Source organism: Pteropus alecto, unplaced genomic scaffold (assembly GCF_000325575.1).
Source record: "Pteropus alecto unplaced genomic scaffold, ASM32557v1 scaffold21, whole genome shotgun sequence".
In the NCBI taxonomy this organism is placed as follows: Eukaryota; Metazoa; Chordata; class Mammalia; order Chiroptera; family Pteropodidae; genus Pteropus; species Pteropus alecto.
In genome coordinates this window covers 13,745,298-13,758,044 of record NW_006436282.1, presented here as the reverse complement: position 1 = coordinate 13,758,044, position 12,747 = coordinate 13,745,298, and the positions used below count along the sequence as shown (strand labels likewise).

At 33.5% G+C, this 12,747-nt stretch overlaps 1 pseudogene; it reads right to left on the bottom strand.

Moving 5' to 3' along the window:
• Nucleotides 1-8,416: 8,416 nt before the first annotated feature.
• LOC102883560 overlaps nt 8,417-12,747 on the bottom strand; it is a 43,695-nt pseudogene continuing 39,364 nt past the window's right edge.

The following is a 12,747-nucleotide window of genomic DNA, read 5'->3' as shown; positions in this document are numbered from 1 at the left end:
GTATTGTCATTGTGAAGACTTCTAAATGTGAAATCATTTATATACAGTAATGTCATATCTCATTTTGTGTTTCTATACTTTTTTTTCCTCTCTCCCCTTCTTTCTCTTCCTCTTTCTCTCTCCCTGTTGTTCTTTCTTTCTTTAGTTCTTCCTTCTAAAAAAACATATCTTTTCTTCTTCCTCTCAGATTTTTTTCTGGCTTCAGATTTTTGTCTCTTCCAAGTCAGTTTCTTCCATGTTCCTCCTTCCTCTGTCCACATTGCCACAGGAATTTGTCACATCAGATTTGAGCATGCTAATGGAGGAAAGGGTGTTGACTCCTCTTTAAAATAGTTCTGCTAAATTAGAATGTTTCTTCTAGAGTGGTTATTTCACGACTTTTAATACACATTAGTGTTTTATGCTATTGGAATGATTTGTTGGGATGCACTTTAATAGAATATAGTCACTAACACTGTATTCTAAATGAAGTTTTTTTTTAAATCTATATGTATAATATATATCAGCAGTCTCCAACATTTTTGGCACCAGGGACCAGTGCTTCTTTGAGAATCTAATGCCTAATGATCTGAGGTGAAGCTGAGGTGGTGATGCTAGCGCTGGGGAGCAGCTGCAAATACAGATGAAGCTTTACTCATTTGCCTGCCGCTCACTTTCTACTGTGCGGCCTGGTTCCTAACAGGCCACAGACCGGTACTCGTCTGCAGCCTGAGGGTTGGGGACTCCTGATGTATATAACCAAAAAATAAATTTTTTTCTTAATCAATTTTTTAAAAATTATAAGTTCTGACTTATTTGTTTTTGGAATTTTATAGTAAAGATTTATAGGTTTTTTTGAGATATGCACACTACACATCCATTGTTTATTGATGATATCATATATAAGAAATAAAAAGTGATGCAAAACTTTATTCAAATAACAATGAAATAAAACCCATGTACTTTAGAAGATATGAAATGTCAAAAAGTATAAATAAAACTCATTATAGATTTTATACAGGGCAAAATATTATCACTGGGTAATATGCATGTAAGAAGTGTTGTAAGTTGTATCTAGTATAGTGAATAGGATAAATGAGTTAAAGGTTCAGCTCAGCATTGTTTTACATAAATAAAGAAATTGCGGGATACAGTGACGAAGTAGCGAAGTGAGATTAAGGTGGAATCCATGCTTAATAAATGAAAAGTACACGCACACACACACACACATATATAACATTACTCTCGAAGTGGTATGTGTAGTATAAGTCATCTAAGCTATCAAAACTTCATAGAAGGAAAATAAAAATAAAAAAGGAGAGAAAGGAATGATAGTTGTTATAAGGATAAGCCTATGAGATTTCACTGATTTATCATAATGGAAAGGTAGTGAGTAAAGAGAGGAAAATGAGAGCTTTAACAGAAAGTACTTAGCATAAAACTTCAAAGAGACTTTCCACAATGCCTGTGATCCTAGTTATAAAGAGGAAAAAAAAAATATCCATCCACTTAAATCTAAAACAAATGGTCATTTATATGGCATAAGTATCCTTTGTCTAGGCAGGAGGGTCAAACCTTAGAAGAAAAAGAAGATAATTCTTTAGAAAACAAGGAAAAACTAGATTGCATGGTTATGTTTTCTAATGTTAGGAATGGAATATCTGGGCTTCATTATTCTAAATTCTCTGCATTCTCAATTTTGAGAACTGAACAAGCTAGATATATACACATCCTTAAGATTTACACTTACACATTTATTCCCAACCATAAAATATCACTTAATTATTAAAACATTGGGGGATAAGAGAGGATAGTTTTGTTTTCTGTCAATATCTTGATGGGTTTATGATCAGGAAAAGTGATCTGTGATGATTTATAAAGAGTTGAATGTTATTAATTTTCCTAACTTAAATTTAATTATTTAAATTAACAATTACTAATTTAATAAATTCATTTAAATGTGAATTGGTAATTTTATGCATTGCTATTACATCTTATTTTTTCAAAGCATTTATGTGCATCCACTCATTGGATCATCTTAGCAATGTGATGAGGTGCTTTGCTATATTATAAATAAAAGCATAATGACAAAAACATTAAATGACTGACCCGAGAATTCAAATGTGTCAAAGACAGAGCCTCCTCAATCAGGTCTTCTGACTCTTGCTCTAAATCTTTTTCTAGAAACTAATCATCCTGGTTTATACAATTTTAATAAGCATTTGGAGTCATTAGACCCCAAATTTACAGTACTGTGGAAGTCAGGTCCTGAGCATCCCCACTTGCCTTCAAAGAGTACATTTTGAAAAGGCACAAATGCTTCTCCCCTTACTATCACAGGGAACTCAGATGACTATCTGGACTCTCACTACTAATTTAGGAGACTTGTCCTGGGAGGTCACCTTTTTCTTCGTCTTGTGAGTCACGAACATTCGGTTCAATCTCTTAGTATTTGTGTTCTCTGTCATGTGAGCATCAGATGATCACACAACTATAAAAATTATAAAGATAGTGTATCTTGACTATGGAAAGATGAAAGGCAAAATAGATCAAGAGTCAGGATGCCTAAAATACACTTTGAAACATCTCAGCATAAGCAATGTGATATAACATGTATGTATTACTTAAGTTAAGCCAACACCCAGGTGCTCATTAAAAAGCATTTTGTGCAGTGGTCCACTGACATGACAAGAATACCCAGTCTGTATCCAACAAAGATACAGCATGCTATCAGAATGGGCCAAACTTAACAGGTGGCTACACAACCCTCGTAAACTCTTTGAATAGCCAATGTTTTGCTAATTAGGTTCCTGGATATCTAAAATGGGTTTCTAATGATGAAAGTAGTGACATATACTATTAATTTGAGTGATGAAATGAGCAATTCATTGGTGAAATTAGAGGTCATCAAGATGTATGGATTACCTAAAATAATTTACAACTTTGCTACTGAAAGTTGGGTTGGAGTCCAGCAACATGGACATCAATAGGCTTATTAGAAATGTAAACTCTTAAGCTCCACTCCAAGCTTACTATATCAGAATCTGCATTTTAACCAAGTCCTCCGGTGATTCACATATTCTAGTTTAAAAGCACTCCCCATGCTTCTTGAGCAAGTTAAAAAAGAACTCTGGCAAGGCCTATAACTTATACCCTTAGGAATATTGCTTTAGACTCAACCCTAAGGAGTCTGTTCGACCATAACTTTGGACTCTGTTAGCCAAAAAAATAACATGACGCTGCTCTGGATTTCTGCATTTGCCTTAAGTAAATCTTTTATTCAAAGTGCTGAACAGTATATATAGTAGGGCAAAGAACTCGGATGCACTGAACTTACAGATGAATTAACTGTACACCTAGGACAGTCATACTTTATGTTTATTGTACCTGTGTGATTACTAATAATGCCTCATTTCGCTCTCTGTGATGCCTCATTTTGTAGGTGTCTGGGTTTAGGTGATTAATTATGTGGTCAATCTAAGCACAGGTCACACAAATTTTCACTTTGTTAACAAAGCGCTTGTAGACAAGAGACTCCCACATCAGTAGTTTTTACAGAGATAAGAGATGTGAAACTTTTCTTTTTGGGAATCTCTAACATCTAGGATGTCTCGAAATTACCAGCTTATTCTGCCATCCTGATATGTCATCTTATCTAAAAGAATTATCAAATATGGTGAAAATGGTATTGGTGGATTAAGAAATACAGAAAAAATCAAATGTACTTTCAATCCCATAGTCTGGTACCCATTAGTCTTTAAGTCAGCTCCTCTACAAAATGTTTTGTAATTTTAAAAATAAGATAGGCTGGAAGATGCTCCAGTTCTAAAATAAAAGTGTTGTTAATGTGGAAGTGAATCAAGATTAAATTTTAAAATGTCTTAATCCAAAAAAATCTGAAACAGTCATTATCTAGCCACATGTATGCTAGCATTAAATCCACCACCATAACTCATATACATTTTAGCCAATATTAAATCTTAATCAATGTTTTGAATCCCTGTCACAATTTCTGACACAATTAACAGTTAAATTGATGGAATTTTTTACTTTCTAAGTGCCAAAATTGAATAGTATCAACTAAACGAAAATGTGTTTGTAACAAAGCAATTCAAGACCATCATTTGATTCTAAGTTACTGTTTTCTGAAAGTAAATGAAATGGTTTGGAGTTCTTATTTAAATAGATTCTAGATCTGTGGTACCATCTTGGCAATGATGAGTTTTCTTGGTACATCAATGTTACCATAATGGTTAAGGAACTTATGAACATAGCATTTGTGGTAACCAGTTTACAATTGAGAATCGAAAGGTGCATTTTCAGAATCATAAATAAAGCTAAATACCCTCTTATTCAAGGGAAGGAATATCCAAAACTTGACCAATTGTACAAGGATCCCAATTAACCGAGACATTTCTTACTAGTGTGCAGGCCAGTTTGTGATTACCCTGCAATTGAGGAAGCAGATCACTGTGAACTTACTTTCTTAGACAATGTTCCTTCAATCTGAGTTTCAACTATTTTTACATTAAATGTGGCAAATCAACTTGAACATTAAAAAACCATACATTTACTTATCAGACAGGTTTACCGAGAACAAAATGTTAAATTGATTGAAATATTATACTGATGGATCACAGAACTTTATCAAAAAGATCACAGTTTTTGAGGATGCTGAGAAATCAGGAGGAAAACCTCTAAACACACTCAGCTGCAATGTTGCAATTGAATGAAATTAAAAGAACCATCAATTTCTCATTCCAGCTATGGCATACTCATCATTGAACAGTACTATATTAGTTTCTACCAGAAATTTATAAAGCACTGTTTTCAGAATTTTAGAGAGTTATTGATATGTGTCTACAATTGATGAAACAGCCATGAAATACCACAAAACAAATTTATCTAGGCAACTCAGCAGTCACACCAAAATGTAGAAAGACAGATTATGAAGCATTAAAAATATAGTTAATTTAACCTAAGTTCCTTTAATGCACAGTTTGAAGTTAAGAAATAAATGACAATTTAAATCTCATTATTCCCATTATAATTGCCATGTCAAATGTGTTGGACATTAAGTTGCTAGGAGTGCCTTCCAAATCCCAAATCTGTGAGTGTACATTATTTTACCTTTCACACCAGCAAAATGAAACTAATGGACATCAATAACCTATATTTGGTATCTACAAGAAATGAATACCCTGTAAAGAGCACTAAATCAGGAATTAGGAAATATGAGTCTCATCTCTATTTAACTATTCATGTTTTATTATTACATAGTGAAGCTTAGGATCTATGCTTATATCCTAACTCAGCCACTTACTGGTCGTGTGAACTTAGACAAGCTATTCACCCTTCCTCAGATTGCTCATCTGTTATGTGGGCATGACTTGTGATAGTTTTGTTTTGAATATTAAGTGTGTTAATTTGTTCAAAGAGATTTAAAACAATGTTTGACATAGAGTATTTATTAAATACTACTGGTGTTTCTTCTACTCTGTGATGTACTTTGTTTATAAAGAATTTAATAAGTGCTTTTATAACAATTTCTAGACTAAGTTTCCCCTTCCACCTAGATACTTACTTGAGTAGATTTGATGATTTCTAGGGTCCTTGAACTTCTAAAAAAATGTACATTCTTCTAAACTTCTAAAAATATATGAAAAACAAGAGAGCCGTCTTCGAACCTTATGTCCTACTCAATATTGCACTGCTGAGTTAATCATAAAGTATTCTTAAATAAACTTGTATTTTTCAAACAGAAGTTCTATAAGAATATGCCAAGGAAATATATGAAGCCGCAAAATAGCTGTAACACATCTAAGTATAATTATATAAAAAAAATTGAGGAGAAATAGAAAACCAAATAAATAAACAAGTTAAACAGAGCTATGAAATAGAAAGCAGAAGTCACTATATTTTAAAGTAAAGCATGATGGAGATACTTCTGTAGAATAATTTGAGAATCACTGCTCAAAATGATAGAAGAATGGCTTTTTTTTTTTAAACATTTATACCTCTGTGATTTGTGCATGTAAGTTTAGACCATGGCTTCTACTACTGACGTGGTTGTTTACTTGATTTAAGTTAACTTGGCCACTGGAGGCTGAGGGATTCCAGCTGTCATTTCTGACAAACTGCATCTTTTGTTGAGAGGTTCTTCTCTAAAGTTGCCTTTTATGATAGCTGAGACATACCAATTTTATCATAACCAAAGACTCAAATTTACAGGTTTTTGTAAAGCCATTTGAAAGTTGCATGTATCAGTTTTATCTTTGTGAAAAAAATACTACTAAAACTATGTATTTTGTAAGCTTACAGTGGTTTTACCCACAAGGAAAACATTGCCTTTGTCACCACCTGAAAGCAAAAGTACCTTTAAAAACCCTTGAAGCAAAAAAGTCATCCATCAAACTCATCTTACTTATATATAGAAACTAGTCATAGTTGTCTGGCAATGTGAAAATCTGAACTGACACAGATGAACTTTTCTCATAATATGTAAGAATTTTGTTTAAAATGTAATCACATTAAAACAAACACATGGTGGTTCTTAAAAGAAAGGGAAATCCTGGTTTCCAGAATTATGAAGATAAATCAAACCTAGACTAGTTAGCAGAAGCCAGAGCTCATGGGAATTTCAACCCATCTGTAGGTTCAAGGGTCTGATGACTGGAATCCTACTGCTTATGTGAAGACAGGAGATGAGAAACATGGCAAGCAGAGCACCTTTAATGGAGCTTAAAAATGTACTTTCTCCTTGAAAGGGGAACACAATCATTGACTCTTGTTTAGGGAGGAATTCTAAAAACCAAAATAAAATAAAATAAAAAGCAGAAACCAAAATTCCAGGAAGGGATGTATGAGTATATAGTCCGAATTTATATTAGTTCTTCGTTTTATTTTTCTTCCTCTATAGCTGTCTTTTTTTTAGTATAAATCCCTTTACCTCAAATTGTTAAACCTACTGATTTCTAAAATTCTAAGTAAACATTAGCAGAATTGTATATTTTATTTAAAATTTTATTCTTTATTATATTCCCCAACAAAAACAAAAATTAAAACCAGAAGGAAGGAATGGTATGCAATGGTGAAGCAAGATATTGTAAAATTATTAGTAAATCTAAATAAGCATTCACCAATAATAAGAATAATAGTTAACTAATTTGGATGATTTTAATACAAGGCTTAAGGCACAGAAAGGCATATGAAAAAACAGCTTTTTAATTTCCATGGTTACCTTTAAGTAGAGTTAGAACCAGAACTTACTGGTGAGCTCACTCCTTATCTATATTCTCAACACTGGCAAACATATGACAAAACCACCGGAAACCCCAGCAACTATGATTATACTTCATTACTGCAATTACAAACAAATGGCAAATAATGGAGACAAATACTGTCACTTCAAGAGCAAAACCTCTGGAAAATGCAGAGTTAAATGGAAAGGCAGAAGAGTCCTGTGATTCAAAAAGAACACTAAAGTTAATTACTTAATTTCTAAAAGGTTATTAAAGTGACCCAGAACAAGAAAAGGGAACTCTCATCTACTGTTGGTGGGATTACAAATTGGTGCAGCAACTGTGGAAAACAGTATAAAGGTTTATCAAAAAGTTAAAAATAGAACTAATATATGACCCAGCAATTCCACTTTCGAGTACCTAAAGAAAATGAAAACACTACTTCAAAAAGATAAATGTACTCCCTATATTCATAGCAGCGTTCTTTATAATAGCCAAAATATGGAAGCATTTAAGAATCAGTTGTTGCTAAAGTCTCTTCTTAAAGTCTGTTCATAAGACTCATTTGAAAAACATATTTAAAATGCAGATTCCGCAAAGCTCTTCGAAGATTTTTATTCAATATGTCTGGTATTCTGACTAAGAATCAGCATTTTTGACAGGCTCCCCAGGTGATTCTGGTGCTAGTAATCCAAGGACACGTGAGAAACATTGACCTTGTACAGAACAAAGGCTAATGTTTCTTAAAATAACCTGCACTGTAACACTGTGGAGATTACCAGCATAGGTTTGGAGGGTCCTTAGGTGAACAAGGCAATATTTTTCAATGAAATAAAACATGGCCGTGTTGTAGTCCCATTTCTTTTAACTAGCTTGCAGATGAACTGATTTCAAATATTCCTACTCTCTTCCTTGACCACTATGTAGACATCAAGAGGGAATCTTCCTAACACATATCAACAACAAGCATTAATTAAAATGAACCTGCAGTAACTTAAAAAAATGAATTACCTTAAAGGTAAATATTAAAATCAAGTCTTTCAAAACTTAAACCTGAATCAGCATAGTATATATCCTTAAAAAATTAACTGGCTAATATCTAACAGACACACTAGATAAGTGCATTTATTTTATATATATGAGTACACTTTCTTTTTAAACCGGAACATGTATTGTACAACTAATCACTGAAATTCTTAAGACAAACTGGACGCTGCAAGAGCTGCCCTCATGGGTTTAGGTGTTGTTCCTTCACTGAATCCATGCCTGAATCTGCAATAAGCAATTTTTAGGGGCCTCATTTGACTAGTCCCGGTGGCATTTCGTCATTTAGCCTCGGCACTCCAGTTACACTTTCTCTTACACCTGCAGGGTAGCCACATTTGCCACAGGTAGACTACTGAAGCTGCTGGGCCTTGAGTCACAGTGGCGGCATAATGTGTCTGTCTTATTTCGACACTTTCCGAATAACGACATTCCCTTCCTCTTCTCACTTCTGCAGTTGAGACCAAAGAGGCCAGAAGAGAAGAGTAACTAGTTAGTTTGTGTGAACAAGTATGTGAAGACTTAAAATTGTTCAAAGGTAGATACTCGATCATATTGCTCAGATTTTTAAAATATATATTTTAAAATATTGCTTTTTAATCTTTTTTGCCAAATCATCTTCAGACCTGTCATTGAAAAGAATGGCTACACTGATAGTTTGGTAACATTGATTTTTTATGGAATTATATAGGCTAAAATCTATATTTAATGGGATAGTACATTGGATACTTTACCCCCCATTGTTCTATGGCTTGAAATTAACTCCAAATTATTTTCTGAGGGTGTTATCTTTGACAAGGATGGAAGACTATGTACCTTGTAGACTTTATTTTATGAGATGTCAACATGGTCTCCTTCTAAAGCAAAGGAATCTCCTTTTAACTGGCAAAACAGTTGATCGATATTTCTTTTATTAGTCAGAAAGTAAAACCTTGGGATCCCCACTGCTTAATAGAAGTCAAAAGCTCCATTTTGAGAAAAATGGAAATTATATTTATAGAGAAATACCTAAAGTTTTTTCCTCCTTATAATTAATTTCATATATTTTCCATTGCTGTCTTCAATTTCAAATAATTTTCTGCAACATTGAACCTGTTATTAATCAAAATATTTGAGTACATTTTTCACCTCAAATATTATATATTTTCTTCTCCAGAAATTCATTTGGGTCTTTTTTATATCCTATTTCTCTCTCCATATTGTTCATTTTACATTACCTTCTTGAACATATGGACTATACTTATAATTGTTGTTTTCACATTCTTTTCTGCAAATTCTGTCATCTGGGTAATTTCTGGGTCTATTTCTATGATCAACTCATCTAGTTCTTATGGACCATATTTCTCAATATACTTGCATGCCTAGCAATTAAATATGTTTGGCTTTATTTGGGGATGCAACTAACTTCAATAGAATCATTTTAAAATTTAAGATTTGTTTTTAATATTTTTTGAGAGCAAGTTTAGAAAAGCCTCTAATGGAGTATAATTTTGTTCTACCACTAAGTCAGTATACTGCTGAGGATTCTACCCAATGTGCTATATATTTGGAGATGTTTCCATTTTGGCTGGTGGTAAATGGATTATTCCCAGCCTCACGTGCGCACCAAAGATTGTCTCGGTCTACTCTTTTCTGTGGTCCATTTCTTCATTTCAGTAATTTCCTCACATGTATGTGCAGAGCAGTACTCCACTAGAACCTCTATGCAGCAGTCCCCAACGTTTTTGGCACCAGGAACTGTTGCTCCTATGAGAATCTAATGCCTGATGATCTGAGGTGGAGCTGAGGCAGTGATGCTAGCGCTGGGGAGCGGGTGCAAACACAGCTGAAGCTTTGCTCGCTCACCTGCCGCTCACCTCCTGCTGTGCAGCCTGATCCTAATAGGCCACAGACTGGTACTGGTCTGCAGCCTGGGGCTGGGGAACCCTGTTCTAGGGGATCTTATGCAGATATTTGGAGCTGTATGTCCGTGCTGCTTCCTCATATCTAGTATTTCGCCCTGCAAATTTTTCTAGGTAGTTAGTTTCCTCAAACTCTGTCTTTTCGACTTCCAAGGCCTTTGAGCATTGTTGAGGTTTCTCTTAACTTTATTTCCTCTTGGAAACTCCTGGCCAAGAGTTGAGACAGTCGTAATACTCATGTACTTTGTTTTCCTTATCTCAGGATGAATATTCTGTGCTATCTTTTGGGCACTGCCTGAAAAACTGATGTTTCATATATTTTGTCTTGTCTTCTAGTTGTTTAATGTGAGAGAGTAAATTTAGTTCTATTATTCCACTATGGTGAAAAAAAGAAGTCTGTACTATTTCTTTTCTGTGTAAATTATTGAATGAATTTTTTAAAACTATAACCTTAAATTTTAATTACATTGTTTCTATTTTAAACTTTTAACAACATACAGTAAAATTTCAAATGAAATCTGCTGGAAAAATAGGTGTATTTTGAAAATTGTTATCATTGTATATTTTAATCATGTATCTTAATATGCAATCAAATTGCTACATAAGACTGGTTTTCTTTTGGAGCCAAAGTGTTCTTAAGTTAAATTGTATTTTCTATTTCCAATGGAAATTGAGTCTTTAAAATTGCAAAAATAATTTCAATAATTGTTTTGTCCTAAAAAACAAGCAAAATTGGACATCATGCAAACTTTTTAAAAAAGTACTTCTCTATGTAGGATTCCATTTTAAAAAATCCATATTTACTGGGGACTCCTCAAAGGTTTCATGTTTGTTATTTAGTTAATTATAGGACTTAAAAGAGAAATGCAATCGCTCTGCCTATGTTGGGTCTCTCTGTTGTTGGTTCTTCATAAATAAGGGATAAGAGAATTTCCATTCATCTCAGGGCTTAAGAACAAGAGAAGTTAAGTACCATCATACACAAGTCATAGCTTAAAATATGTTTCTGTGAAGACAGATTTATTTCTAAATAACACTATACATCTGTTTGATACTTCTCTGTCAATTTCCAGTTGAGACGGCAAGAGAATTTCCAGTTTCTCTCAACAGAATATAAAAAAGCTCCTTATGGTATCATATTCAAAGGAGGATCATCTAATCATGCTTGCTGATTTCACCGTGTTTTGTTTGTTTTCATTTTGGATTTTTTTTTTTTAAAGCAAGCATGAAATATATTTTTTTTGTCCAGAAAACTGGAATGAATCCACTGAGTCATTCAAATAATTGAAAAAATAATTGAACTGAGGTAGACCCAGGATGATTGATCCCAGGATTTTAAATCCCTACAGCTCAATCTAGGTCAGCTAAACCTTAATCTTTCATTTACAGAGTAAGTGCTTTTGAAACACATGTACTAAGAAAAGATTCTCTGGCAAAGAACAGCGTGTTCAGTGGTTGGGTACTATGTTATAATGACATTTTGATTGTGTACTACACAAAACTGTTATGTCATTATGAAAACACTAGGTAACGTTTGTCAAATCTAAGAGAAGGAGAAGTTTCAAAGTTGCATCTATAATTAGTGCAGTGTGAACTTTAAAATACTTTCATTTTTACTCCCAGAACTAGATTTTGAAAAGTGGTCACAGTGTCTCTTTCAAGATTTTAGATTAGAGGACACATTTTTTTTCTTCCTCTTTAAATATGAAAAGGAAACTAATTCTCAATTAGAACAGACCCTAGGTATTGACTATTGACAATGGCTCCAAAAGTGTTATTTGCTCACTCCCAGTGACTGCCAAATCTGATGATATGAGTTGTAATTATAATTATAGTCTGCTCATGGCATTTGAGTAATTGACACTTCCAATTTAAAAAGTCTATGAAACTAAAGCATATTTTTCTGAGTTACAAATTTGAATCATGTGTACTTAGCAGCTGGTGTAGCAGAGTGAGCCTTGCTGTCAATCCAAAGTATCCATACCTCACTTGAACATCCTGATTTCCAGGTTTCATTTGTCAACTTTCCTCAATGTTTTTAATGTCTTGTGAAGTGAATAAAGTATTGTCTCTGTGGAAAATCTTAAAGAATACCAAGAGCTAGCCTTATTGATAGAAATAAAAAGAAAACGGAGCAGTCTAAAAAAACACAACAGCTCCTTAGCAAGAAAACAAGTTATAGATAAATTAGAGCACACAAATCAAACGCAGTGGTTCTATGAATGAGTTCACCATACATTATGTATGAAAACAACAAAAAAAATCCAATTAAAGAAACCAATTTAGCAATTAGTTCTTCCAGTACAAAAAGTGACCATTAAATAAGATAAAAACTTTAAAACTTGTGGTATGAGGTTATACATAGGCCATGCATAATTATAAATGGAAATGTAATTGAGGAAAAAGCCAGAAGCCTGTATAAGCACCTTATAAAGTAACAGGTGGCACAGGACCTTGTTCGTTTCAGAGATGTAAAGAATTGGAGATTGTTCCATAAAGTAAAGATTAGCTGATGTTAATATAATTATTAGCAACCTTGAAAATATAAATGTATAGTTAAGAAAAAATAAGATGAGCCAGTG